We start from the raw sequence: 13,999 nt of genomic DNA on the forward strand, positions 1-13,999 counted from the left end.
AAAATGTGTGTAATATAATCATAAACATGTTTTGTATCTTGGATTTCATTAACATTAGGAAATTAACATTTTGAATGTGAAAATAGCTCATGAACAGCGATTGGCTCTTGCTTTAAATTGCTGCCATTTAACAATTTTTTGCAAATAATGCGAATACAATAAAAGTATATTTTCCACAAATTTTTAAAAAGTTGTAATTTTTGTGATGTTGTGTAGTATAAAGTAAATTGCAAAATTAATATTCATATATCCCAATTAAAAAAAAACATCATTGCCACTAGGCTTGCTACTGTATGGTATTTCAATATCAAATATAAATAAACAATAGACCAATCTCTCTGATCATCCTTTAAAACAATTTACAATGTTGTCTTTTCTTTTCCACTAATAGATCATGTGACAACAACAAAAGCAAAGTAATCACAATAGGTAAAATAACAACACAACATATTGGGACATAGTTGACCATGAGGTTGCATGTCATAAGCCACTCATTACAGGCTAGATGCTGAGACTTTATTTAGAAATAGAGGACCCTCTTTTAAGAAGCAGGGTAATTTTGCTTTGTATCTGTTCTTTGGTCAGTTTATTGGTTGGTTTGTAGACAAATTGTTTCCACATGATATCTAGGGAATGCTTTGACTTACAACCATGCAACATATTTTGTTTTTACATGGAGGAAGATTAAGAGGTAAATCCATGTTTTGGTCAATGTCAAAGGTCAATGTATAAAGGTGTCCCAGTCAGTTTTAGTAATTGTTATACCAATCATAACAATATTTTAAACAGATTTTCAATTATGATAAAACACTGTACATGTAGGACAATTAGACATTCATCATATATATCACAGTACTGCCCTTATTAAATCCTTTCATTCATTGAGTTTTAATCCACTTAAGACAGGTGGTTGTGAACAATTTATTGACTTTCATCGATGGCTTATTTAAAAATGTTTGGGAATATACATAAATTATAAGTCATGCCTCTTTTCTTGCATTTGTTATTATTGATAGTGTGGTCAAGGTTTACAATATTAAAATTGAAAACAGTATAAACAACTAGAACATTGTTCTGAGTACATGGATACCTCTACAATCCAATTTGTCCCACAACTGCACAAATGTCTTAAAATTATGAACAAACATATGGAGTTGCACAAGTTAACCTGACGCTTAATATGTTACTGCAGAAGTATCCCTCTATTTGAGTAAAGATTCTCACAATTGAAAAAATATCATTTGGTTAAAGGGACTGTCACAACTCTTCTTAGGTAAAAAAGAACTTCAAAAAAATATCAAGGTGCATAATTTCACATGGTGGGTAATACTATAAGAATAGTTCATCCCTCTATCAGCTGTACTCTTTGAGTTACTCACAACACCATTTTAAATGTGTTTTCTTTGCTAAACAGGGGTCATAACTCTGGGTATGTTGAAAAGACATACCAAACTATGCATGTGGGTAAAATTACACAGTGATAAATATTTATGTAAAGTGTTAGATCTCTAGTAGCAATACAATTATGCCCCCCTTCGAAGAAGAGGGGTATATTGTTTTGCACATGTCAGTCCGTCCGTATGTCCGTCCGTCCGTTCGACCGCCTGTCCGTCCACCAGATGGTTTCCGGATTATAACTCAAGAACGCTTAGGCCTAAGATCATGAAACTTTATAGGTTCATTGATCATGACTCGCAGATGACCCCTATTGATTTTGAGGTCACCAGGTCAAAGGTCAAGGTGACCCAAAATAGTAAAATGGTTTCCGGATGATAACTCAAGAACGCTTATGCCTAGGATCATGAAACTTCATAGGCACATTGACCATGACTCGCAGATGACCCCTATTGATTTTCAGGTCACCAGGTCAAAGGTCAAGGTCATGGTGACCCGAAATAGTAAAATGGTTTCTGGATAATAACTAAAGAACGCTTATGCCTAGGATCATGAGACTTCATAGGTACATTGATCATGACTCGCAGATGACCCCTATTGATTTTCAGGTCACTAGGTCAAAGGTCAAGGTCACGGTGACCCAAAATAGTTAAATGGTTACCGGATGATAACCTTAGAACGCTTTTGCCTAGGATCATGAAACTTAATAGGTACATTGATCATGACTCGCAGATGACCCCTATAGAGTTTCAAGTCACTAGGTCAAAGGTCAAGGTAATGGTGACCCGAAATAGTAAAATCGTTTCTGGATAATAACTCAAGAACGCTTATGCCTAGGATCATAAAACTTCATTGGTACATTGATCATGACTCGCAAATGAACCCTATTGAGTTTCAGGTCACTAGGTCAAAGGTCACGGTGACTCAACTTAGAAAAAATGGTTTCCGGATGATAACTCAAGAACGCTTACGCCATTATGAAACTTCATAGGTGCATTGATCATGACTCGCAGATGACCCTTATTGATTTTAAGGTCACTAGGTCAAAGGTCAAGGTCACAGTGACAGAAAACGTATTCACTCAATGGCTGCCACTACAACTGACAGCCCATATGGGGGGCATGCATGTTTTATAAACAGCCCTTGTTTATTTTACACTCTTCACATATTTTAAAATGTCATTTTTGTCTAAATAGGAGACACTACTACAATTATGATGAAAACAACAGAAACAAAATATAGAGGTGCGCATTAGCTCACATGCCTGGTTACTGTACTTGTAAAGTTGCAGGAATACATGTTGAGTTATATACGACAAAAAAGTCATGCAGATGGATGGAAAAGTGCAAATCTATATACCCCCATATTAAGCCCAAGAAGCGTTTATTTATTGTCCATGTATGTTTTTATTTGACACTTTATACTTGTTTGAAGCATTACATAATATCACTGACTATTCCTTAGTATGTACATGTATTAATTGTTTATTTCAGCCAGTGCAGTAAAGTGACCCAGATTTCGGAGCTGACCAATTCGCAGCCAACTGGCCTGGAGGGGCTGTCAGTGGAGCTGGAAACTGTTATGGGGGAAATTAAAACCCTGCAGATCAGTCAGGAGGCCAGCATTCAATCATTGCAGAGAACATACAAGGAACATAGTGCAGTTATGATAGAGCAAATGCGTGGCAATTTAAATACTTATATAGATGAATGTGATAATAATTCTGTGGGTACATCAGGTGGAAATGAGCAATATTTAAAAGAAGAGATGTGTAGGAGTGTTCTCTCTATCGTGAATGAATTCGATAATATTACTACGAAGGAACTTAACGAGATGAAAGATGAAGTTATAAGCATAAAAGGGTCAGTTACAAGTTCTATTCATAAATGCATCAGTCTTCACAATGACTTGTTACAATTACTTGAAATCGTTCAGAAAATTGGAGATAATAAGGAGCTCTGTCTTATAGCCAGCATAAAATGTAAGCATATAATACAGCAGGCATTAACTCTGCTAGGAAAGTCAGGCAAGAAGTTTAATGTCCAGAGTATTACTGAGCACAATGTTAGAATACCAAGTGATGAAGATGTATGTTATATTAAAGGCATATGTGTTCTTCCCGATGGGCAGGTACTGATTGTAGACTGGAAAAATCAGAAAGTCAAGCTGCTGAACCAGCAGTACCAGGTGGTGAGTCACTGGGATGTGAATGCTTATCCACAGGCCATATGTTTGGTCACACCCAGTGAGGTTGCAGTGGCTGTGAATTATAGCAACATAGGTGAGGTCCAGTTTATCACTGTCAACCAAGGAAAGCTTGTTCTTGGCAGGAAGTTTCAGTTACAACATCAATGTATAGATATCGCCCATCACCAAGGAGATCTTTTTGTCACCTCTGGTAAAGAATTGTACAAATACATGCTGAATGGCAAACAGCTCTGCAGACTCTACCAAGATAGATCAGTTGATTTGACAGGTAAGAATCACGGTGAATCCATCCTGATAACATGTGTATTATGTACAGGGATTTTTCTAGCCATTGTGGACAAAGGAGTCTAGTCTACAGTACACTCCACGCGTTTTCCCCAAAAAACGCGCTCCCTCCGCGAGGTTTTTTCTGCTAGCGAGTGTTCACGCGGCGTTGGATGAGCGAGGTGAACTCGATAAAATGCTCGGCGTTACGCCGCGTTCGCTAATTCCCGCGGCGTGTATTACTTTAGGCTAGTCGGTAAATGCAGACACTTTCCGTTCTTATCAGTGATCGCCGCGCAACGCCGCGTTAGCAGTGTGCTACTGGGCATGCCAAAAAATAAAAACATTGTTATAATAAATTGTTTAAATACTGTAGTACATGTATAAAAAAGATAATTGTATAGAAAATTAATACGTATAAAAATTATGTTTTTTTAATTCACAGGTACGTCTACAATATGAATTAAGTCTAATATAATACATTTGACAAATTAATATTTAAATAATAACACATATGACACAAGAATAAATGTTCCGTAAAATTTCAAAATGAGAATAATAATTAGTAATCCGAAACACACTACGATTTTTAATTGTTAACACGACGTTTACAAATGCTTCCAATATACAGTCATTCCCGACAAAAGCGCGCGAAAATATGCTGCAATGTACAAGGTCTAGGAACAATGTATACTCCTGCAAAGAGTGCGTGTATTGATTTTTTTTATACAAACTTTGTAGCGCAGAGAACATTGAATTTTGTTGATTTCGGTTAAAAGTTCCTTTGGTATTTATTAACGAAATTATATCGCGAATAAGTTGATATTTCCTCTAAAATAATTTCAAATCGAACACGCCGAATTTATTGTTACGGTATTTTAGTAGAGTAATTATTTTAACACTAATTGTATTGTAAACTGATTAAAGAAGACATCTGGGCGGAACTGGATTTTAAGTGTTTGACGTTATGAAAACACGCAAAGCTTGTCTACTGACCTATTGTGTAGACTGCTGTCTGCGGTGTTTTGACAAAAGGGATTAACATGTGTGAATGTCACTCTGCCGATTTGGTCCATAATTACTGGTAAACATTGTTTAGAATGTCGACGCAACAAGAATACACCTGTGAATATTAAATGCTATTATCAACTCAATAGTTACCACCTTTTAGCAATCATTGGAATAACCTACAAACAAAGAGAAAATCAATGCATTAGCGAGCAGAGAATTAACTTTGTTCCGACAATTAAAACCATTCCTTATGCATTTGTTGAATGTGTTTACTTTAGTAAGTTATGCCTTTAGACAGGAAGCGGCTTTTCTTTGATTACGTCAAACTGTCAATTCACACAGATTTGCTAGATTTTTAGGGTCCTTGGTCATTTATATACATGTTCAGTATAGAAAATCACCCGCTAACATGAAAACTTTGGATTAAATTATCAAAATAAAAACAATGTTGCAAACTGTGTTTATATTAATTGGTAAGTATTAATTAAAATACGACGTTTTGTGTGTCGTAAATCAACGAGTTTTCTATACAACAACAACTACTTCTACAACCATGTCGGGATCGATCTATCTTGATTGTTTTTTTTTAATTGTAAATATTATACTACATGTACATGTATGTACTTGTAATAAATGTAATTTTATTTGAAAATCAGGAAGTCAAACAAAATTAAATTGATCGTTATCTCGTAAAACGCGGAGTTTCCCCCGCGTTGCCAACGCCGAGGGCCGCCGCGTCGGCTTATCAGTTTTGCCGATCGTTAACCGCCGCGTCCAAAATCATGCAAACGCCGCGTAAAGCGGGATTTTCTTAATCTCCCTCCAGGTCGAAACCCGCGGAGTATGGAGGGAAATTGGGGAAAACGCGTGGAGTGTACTGTAATTGTGTTATTTTAAATCCATACAATGACAAATTTGGGAATTTTTATTGACTAAATGAACCGAGTTGGGATTTATTTTTTTAATCAACAAATATTGACCCATTAGGCCTTTATCTTGTTATTTTGAAAAAATAATAATATAAATTATAGTTACATACTTTGTGAGATGATAATAAAATAAAATTCAGATGTAATAGCAGAAAACCTGCTGATGTATTATAAAAAAATTGTTCTATAATTCATATGTGCCCTTTGAATGCTACAGTACATTGTAGCCAAAACAAGATTCAGAAATATTGATTTATAAACATGAGTAATGAAGTACTTTGACTGTCACTACATGACATGTCTATAAATAGAAACTGAGTTCCTGGGAAAGAGACACTTTCTGACCCTGTCTTAATTTTGTGGTTGTTAAATGATTGTACATGTACAATATGTTTACCTGTTGATAGAACTGTGCAATTGTTTCAGTTTGTGTAATTGTTTCCATCTGTGTAATTGTTTTGCTTCAATTCATATCTAACTCACTAGTCGCATTTCAACATTTCAAAGGTTATCACAATAGCTCTGCTACTGAAGTTTATTGTCACGCTTAACTATTGAATCATTGAAATGTATGCATATATTTTAGATGTGTAAAGGCCTCTTTATAGCAACATATGCGTAATACAATATCACTGTAGTATGTTTAATAAGATTATTTAACATTAACAGTAATTCAATATCTTGATGTTACTCTGTTTAGAAGTATGGAAGTGTGCTGTGAGTCCCACAGGAGACAGGCTGTACATCATCAGCTGGGACAAGCTTCTCACCCTGGCCAGGGATGGCACACTCCTGGCTACATACTCAGACCCAGCACTAGGTAGCCCATGGGGTCTACATGTGACCCCTGCAGGCCAGGTGCTGGTCTGTGGATGGCCCCACACTGTACAACAGGTGGGCTGGGAGGGTAAGAGTAAGCTGGCTACGCTGGCTACTGAGGAGGATGGACTGAGTCACCCATACTCAGTCTGCTACAGCAGCACCACATCATCAATCATTGTGGGACAATATGGGGACAACATCCTGGTGTTCAGAGTGGAATAGTGTGTACATGTATGTATTAGCTGTTGTAATTAGTGATTAGTATTTCAATGACAATGTGTTGTTTAGCATACAAACATAGTAGTGTGTGATGTTACAATACAACATTAAATGTGTAGTTAAAGATACAAATAATTTATGTGAACATATTGTTATCTAATTACACAATGTGAGGGTTTTTGTTACAACATTAGATCTAATGCATATTATGTTATGTTAGTAGTATAAAAGTAGGGCTTTCGTCGCCATCTTGGACGGTTTATACCGCCATCTTGGACAACCCAGCGTTCTGATTGGTTGTAATGGAGTGAGATCGGCCTTCTGATTGGTTGATAGGTTTGGCGGCCTTCTTGGCGGTTTACAACCGTCGGTTTTTGGCGGTTTGATATATGATGGGTAAGAATGTTGGCGGTTTGACGCCATCTTGACGGTTTCACTTCCGTCGGTTTTTAGCGGTTTCGTATGAGTGAGAATGTTGGCGGTTTGGCGGCCATCTTGACGGTTTCCGTCGGTTTGAAATATAATACGTGAGCATTTTAGCGGGCGGTTCGAATAATTGCCGCTATATTGACGAGTTCACTTGTGTCGGTTTTAAATATGATAAGTGAGCATTTTAGCTGTTTTACTACTATCGGTTTAACATTTCATGAGCGAGCATTTTGGCGGTTTGAATGATTGCCGCTATAATGACGATTTTACTTTTGTTGGTTTGAAATATGATAAGTCTAATTTTACAGACCATATTTTGTGAATCAGTATGTGGCAAGAAGGCTTATGTATGGTAAGCCTGTTGTAGCAGACGATAAATTCCATTCTCCTAGCAGAGTTGTCGTTGATACCTCAACATAACGTGATGAATCGCTGTGTATTGGTACACTTTGCAAAGGGTTTATAAATATGACTTAGTGTTTAACAGCCAGTAAAATGAGATTGGCCAGTCTGGTGTTTATCATTGAAATCTGTACATATTGACTGCTTTCAGTGAAAACGGGGCTTAATGCATATCAAATGAGATTAGCCTGTGTATATTGATTAGCCTGTGCAATGCGTAGAAGCTTATCAGAGACATTTTACAACAGCAAACACGTTCAGTGCTTATACATCAATTTAACGAAGCATTTTCGAGTGGTTATTCTTTTCGAGCTAGTCCGCTAGTATAAATAAGCGCGCGTCTTTTACTCAATAAACTTCACGAGTTGTTTTGTTGATTGCATTAGTAATGGTATAATGGTGATTGTGAATAGGAGTTAAAAACATGAAAGCATTTTACTCTAAAATAAATACAGCAATCAAAATGTACCCGACTAGTGGTTTACATACTTAAGCGTCACAATCATGGGGTGTAATTTGTAGTTAATTTAACCAAGAGACTTTTAAATCTGTTAGTCAGCGTTTGAAGTATCATTACACTAACCCCCTTTTCACTGAGCGCATTTTTGTAATTTCAAGTACAAAAGAGAAGTGAAGCGGAGTTCATTACAGTATATTATCTAATCAACAATTCATTGCGTGGAGATTATCAAAATAGCATTTGACAGGGGTGTCTAAGCTCCGACAGAATTATTCAATTATAAACAAAGGTCAATATAACCTTTAATTTAGATAGTTGCGGGTTTTTTTATGATAAAAGCCTGGAAGACCGATTAGATTTGTCATACATTAAGTTATTATTTTTGTTTTTAATTTCAGGGTAGTTAATTTAATTAGAAGTAGTAAGAAGGATTTATTTTCTGATAACATCACCACAAGACCAGTTGAAATAAAAAGATAACTTCACAGGAAATACTTAAATTGCCAAAGTCATTACTTGGCTTAATGTCAGTAGTAATTAGTTAATACACGAATCCCACGCTTGACTTCAACATAACTCCAACAGTAAAGGAATTCACCACACACATAGTCCATTTACTGGTACAACTAATGAAAAAAGCGTTTTCCCTCCAAAACTTTATTTATTAAAACAACAAAACATGTAAAACAATTAAGATACATATATAAATATTTATCATTTGTAAAACTTTGAAAAAACATGAATGTAAGAAGTATAGTAAAACAATACAAAACATAATAATAAAACATTACAAATATTAAAACATCACAAACAAAATAACTATTTCTAAATTACTACTGAAACAATAAAATAATAAACATTTGTAAATCACAACTGGAAAAAACATTTATAAATCACAACTGGAAAAAAAAAAAAACAAAAAAAAAAACAACAACAACAAAAAACAACAACAACAAAAACAAAATAAAACATTTCTTTACTGCCACCATCATCATCACTAAGACAGTCCAGATGACCTGCAAAGATTATTACAAGTTCAATTTTGTAACAATCTTTGTAGGTCTTAGTGATCGTCTTAGTGATGATGGTGGTGGTGGTGGTGGTGGTGGTGGTGGTGGTGGTGGCGGTGGTGGTGGTGGCGGTGGTGGTGGCGGTGTTGGCGCTGGTGGTGGTGGTGGCGGCGGCGGTGGTGGCGGTGGTGTTGGCGCTGGTGGTGTTGGCGCTGGTGGTGGTGGCGGTGTTGGCGCTGGTGGTGGCGGCGGTGGTGTTGGCGCTGGTGGTGTTGGCGCTGGTGGTGGCGGCGGCGGCGGTGGTGGTGGTGTTGGCGCTGGTGGTGGCGGCGGCGGCGGTGGTGGCGGTGGTGATCTCGACGGTGGTGGTGGCCTCGGCGGTGGGTAGGATGGTAGTGGGAACATCTCTATGTTCTCAACATTTCTGCTTCTTATTCTTCTTGAGGGGCGAACTATCACAACTCCAACAACTATTAACAACCCTACCACTAAAGCTATACCAATAGCTATAAAAACCACTTCCGTGATGATATCTAAAAGAAATAATATTAAAACATGACATGTTTAAATCAGAGTATCCACTTTCGTGATGCTATCTATAAAGAATAATAAAACATGACATGTTTAAATCAGAGCAACCCATGGTTTTATAGCATTAACACTTATAGCTTTAAACATACTATTTAAAAATTACTGATTTATTAGCAGTTTTATTGAACAACATTAATATGTTTATTATTTAAAAAGTTTGGATATGCTAATAATGACCAATTATTTGGATAATATAAAGTGCATGCATATAATTTACAATAATTGTTTATAATGACCAATTATTTGGATAATATAAAGTGCATGCATATAATTTACAATAATTGTTTATAATTAAATGAATGACTTTACCAGATGATACAAAGCTTGTAGGAGGCAGAGTTGTGGTGCTTGAGGCCTTACTAAGTGCCTCAGTTGCTGATTGTGCCTGCGTTGTCGTTGGTGCTTCCGTTGTCGTTGGTGCTTTCGTTGTCGTAAAGGGCTGTAACAAATATAAACGTAATATTATACACACTTTCTTACCTAACTTATAATGGACTCGAGGAGAGCTTTAATTGAACTTATAAGTAATATATATGTATAAGTACCTGTCAATAATAACCATTTCAACAGCAATCATTTAAGATTCTTTAGATAACAATCATTATTTATTTTTTTAAATGGAATTTTGTGTTTAAAATGAAGACAGAATTAAGGGAGATTAGTTATAATTTATTATGGAATTATATACAGTAGATCTAAGATTTTTGATAAAATAACACACAAACAGCTGCTAGATCTATAACTTACCGCACATAATAATGTGTCCTTGGGGGTGTAGAGTTGTATACTGTTCATGTTGTCATGAATCTGTCGGCAGCTGAATGACTGATCCGTTTTAATTATCTTGATATTGGGTGCCTCTCTCAGGTTCAAACCCGAGAGATATCCATTAACCTGGACACGGACTACGTTTCGGTTCCGCAGATAATACAGCCTACCACCATACCCATGGCATTCACCTACACTTTCATTATCGTTATAATTGCAGCTTAATGCGATTAAAATAATTGTTGTGAGTAAAGACATTTTAACATGTTTAATGCTTCGCGCGCAATAAAGATTTAAATTGCGCGCAAACAAGATTTACGTTATCAGACGATTGTTAATTTATTTAACTCAACGCAAATAATAGCATTAAGGGTAACAATCGCTGGTTCCCCAATTATTTTAGTTCATTGTACTCAAAAGTATACTTTATTTGCAAATGGTCTTACTATTATTTCAAGTGTATTGGGGTGTAGGTAGTGAATACACCTATTTGTAAAACTGTTTTGAATTAGGTGTGTAAAACATGATTATAAAGTGTATTGATAGAACCAATGGTGTACTTTGTAAAATAACAAAACATGTAAAGTGTCAATCAATTTCAAGCGCTCCTATTAATACGTCCAAATCTATCAACTATATCTAAATAACCTAAACTTTAAATCCCTGCTTGTAGAAATCATGTGTTGAGTGGTTGAAAATATCGCGTCTGGTTTAAAACAATGGCGTTGGGAAGGGGTTTTAACTATGTATTATACACCCCATCTGAATGTGCTCGCTGTTGTATAATCTTAGACGCAACTCAGTTTTCAAAGTTATGTTATAGCTTTTCATATCACAGGTTGAAAAGACCACAACCCATTTAAATTTATAAAGAGGGTGTCTTAAAACGCAGGTCGAGATGTGTGTTGTTGTTGTTTTTCTAATCAGTGTGTACAGACTAATCTAATTTGACATGCATTAAGCCCCGTTTTCCTTGAAAGCAGCCAATATGTACAGATTTCAATGATAAACACTAGACTGACCAACGTTGTCTTACAAGCTGTTAAATACACTATGCAGTGTACCAGTGAGAACAGGCAGATTAGGTGGTTAAACCAAACGCTTTAAGCATTTGTTGTCTGCTAAAGTTAACTAAAGTTATCCACACAGGCACACAGGCTTCGCTCACAAATAATCAAAGCGCTTAACACCCCTACCAAGTTACTCTCAGGACGGCTAGATTTTAGCCATAGCTTATCAGCAGAACTAATTAGTGTTAACTGTTCTGTGGTCATAAAGCACACTCCCCTGTCAACAGCCTGCTTGGCGATAATAAATGAACCCAGGTGTTATATCTGGAAAATTCATGTTGATCTTTAAGTTGAGACATTTTGGTATTTAATATGTATCAACCACAGGAGACTACATCTCATTAATTCATTTAATTATATAATTCAAGCCCAGTTCAACAATCCACTAGCAAATATCATGCTGGATACTCATGCTGATAATTCCTGTAAAGTTGATTGTTAAAAAATATGTTTTTTAATTAACTGATTAGTAACATAGTTACCCGGTATGTATATTATATGAACATTTGTTATGTGAATTACAAAGGTGAAGTATTTCGAGTAAAAATTAAGTTTTTTTCCATGAAATTTCCTTGCTAGAAAAGTTTGGGTTACAATCATGACAGTACTAAATATACATGCATATAGCAGCTTATCATTCTATAAAAATTATAAATTTCTATTATAAATTGACAAGAATTCTATAAAGTTTTTGTGGCATACTATTTATGCTATTTCAACTTGTTTGTATGAGCATTAATAGATGTAAATTGAAAAAATAAGGAATATTCAATTGTTTACTTCTTAATAATTTGATAAGTATGTGTAATGGAAAATATCTGCATTATAATTTTATATAACATAATTATAATTATGCTCTGAGATCATTACATACTGTTCGCATACATGTATATATATATATATATATATATATATATATATATATATATATATATATATATATATATATATATATATATATATATATATATATACTTTCCATAACATAGTTTAATTAACTTAAATTAATATGTTGTTCAATTCAATAATAAACTATGTACAAGTACAAGTATTCAAATACAAGCACGATGCTCTTTATTAAAATGTGCTTTAGTTAGTTAATATTTACTCTTTGATACCTATTAAAATGCATGCCCCTGTATTTTTCTACAATCAAATTATTCATTTAGTGTGTGAGCAATGTTTAACCATCTGAATTCTCAGCATTCTACACCAGTATCTTGTAATTAGATATGGCCAATAAATCCCCTCATGTTATCACTTCTAACAGTGATCAGCGTTTCACAACACCTTGATAATAACCCCTGAACAGTTAAATAGATTAGCTCTGATCTTGTTGAATCTATGGAGAAAGGAGTAACCGTGTAAGGCATTGAAGTTGTTTGCTGTTATCGTCCTTGATTAGCTTGTGCGCATTGCACAGGCTAATCAGTGTGCACATGCTTATCTTATTTGACGTGCTTTAAACCCCGTTTTCTCAGAAAGCAGCCAATATGTACAGATTTCAATGATAAACACTAGACTGGCTAATGTCGTCTTACAAACTGGTATATACACTCACTGCTAGAGCAGAATCATTTGTCGTCTGCTGCAGACAGGCAGAGTTAATTGTTCCTAGCAGAGTGTGTTGCGGTTCTTATCGTACCTAAAGCTTTTAAGCGCATACTTATTTGTAAAATATGCTCTGTAAATTTAGTAAAAACGGTAATTCTCATTTCACTCCCACACAATGTTTTCATAAAAACGTAATACATGCGGTGAAGTGGTGAAGGCGTCAACGACCTTCAGTGATTTTTTTTATTTATGTATTTATTTATTTTTATCTGGGTATCTCCCTTTAGGGAGGTTACGTATTCCATATTGCGGACAATAATTTTTTTTAAAATAATTAGAAATATTTATCAATTTAGACCAGTTTATTAAGCATGAGCACAATAATTCACTATACTATAATTATGCAATTAAATAAGATTCGAGTATTGCCGGCTGACCTATATGCAATCGTTTATTTTCATGTTTCTTGTGTTTTTCTATTCTGTAAATATAGATATCTGAGTAATAATATCACATAAAGCAAAATAAGCCACGAAATCTGGCGCAACACCCCGTAATTGATTTGCTTATGATGTAGCTAAGAACTGCGCAGAAAAAGGCATCCGCTACTTTTTATCTCATAAAGATAACTTTTGATCGTTCATAAACATCGACCACAATCAACGCCGTATATCTTTTTAAAAGATATTTCTTGTTTCGTTGAGTATGGATGAAATAGAAAAATTAAGTAAATTAGTACCCCACATACAGGCATATAATACCATGTGGCATGGGGTAAGTTATATATTTAACATGAACATCGTGTTTATCTAATTTTAGGACATGACAAAATAGTGGCTATTTAAACTTATAGTGTGAAAATATTTT

General features: G+C 35.2%; 1 protein-coding gene across 7 annotated transcripts in view; it reads left to right on the forward strand.

Annotated features, from left to right (window-relative positions):
- Positions 1-13,999, forward strand: part of LOC127864858 (uncharacterized) — a 322,960-nt gene that overhangs the window by 175,980 nt on the left and 132,981 nt on the right. Inside the window, exon 1 of one of the 7 annotated variants that reach the window (XR_008042313.1) lies at positions 6,765-6,860. The exons of the other annotated variants lie outside the window; for them this stretch is intronic. The gene's annotated coding sequence lies outside the window, so the exon portion shown is untranslated. Of the gene's footprint in view, positions 1-6,764; positions 6,861-13,999 lie in introns of those variants that run through there. 7 annotated transcript variants of the gene reach the window in all.

Source organism: Dreissena polymorpha, chromosome 1, assembly GCF_020536995.1.
Source record: "Dreissena polymorpha isolate Duluth1 chromosome 1, UMN_Dpol_1.0, whole genome shotgun sequence".
In the NCBI taxonomy this organism is placed as follows: Eukaryota; Metazoa; Mollusca; class Bivalvia; order Myida; family Dreissenidae; genus Dreissena; species Dreissena polymorpha.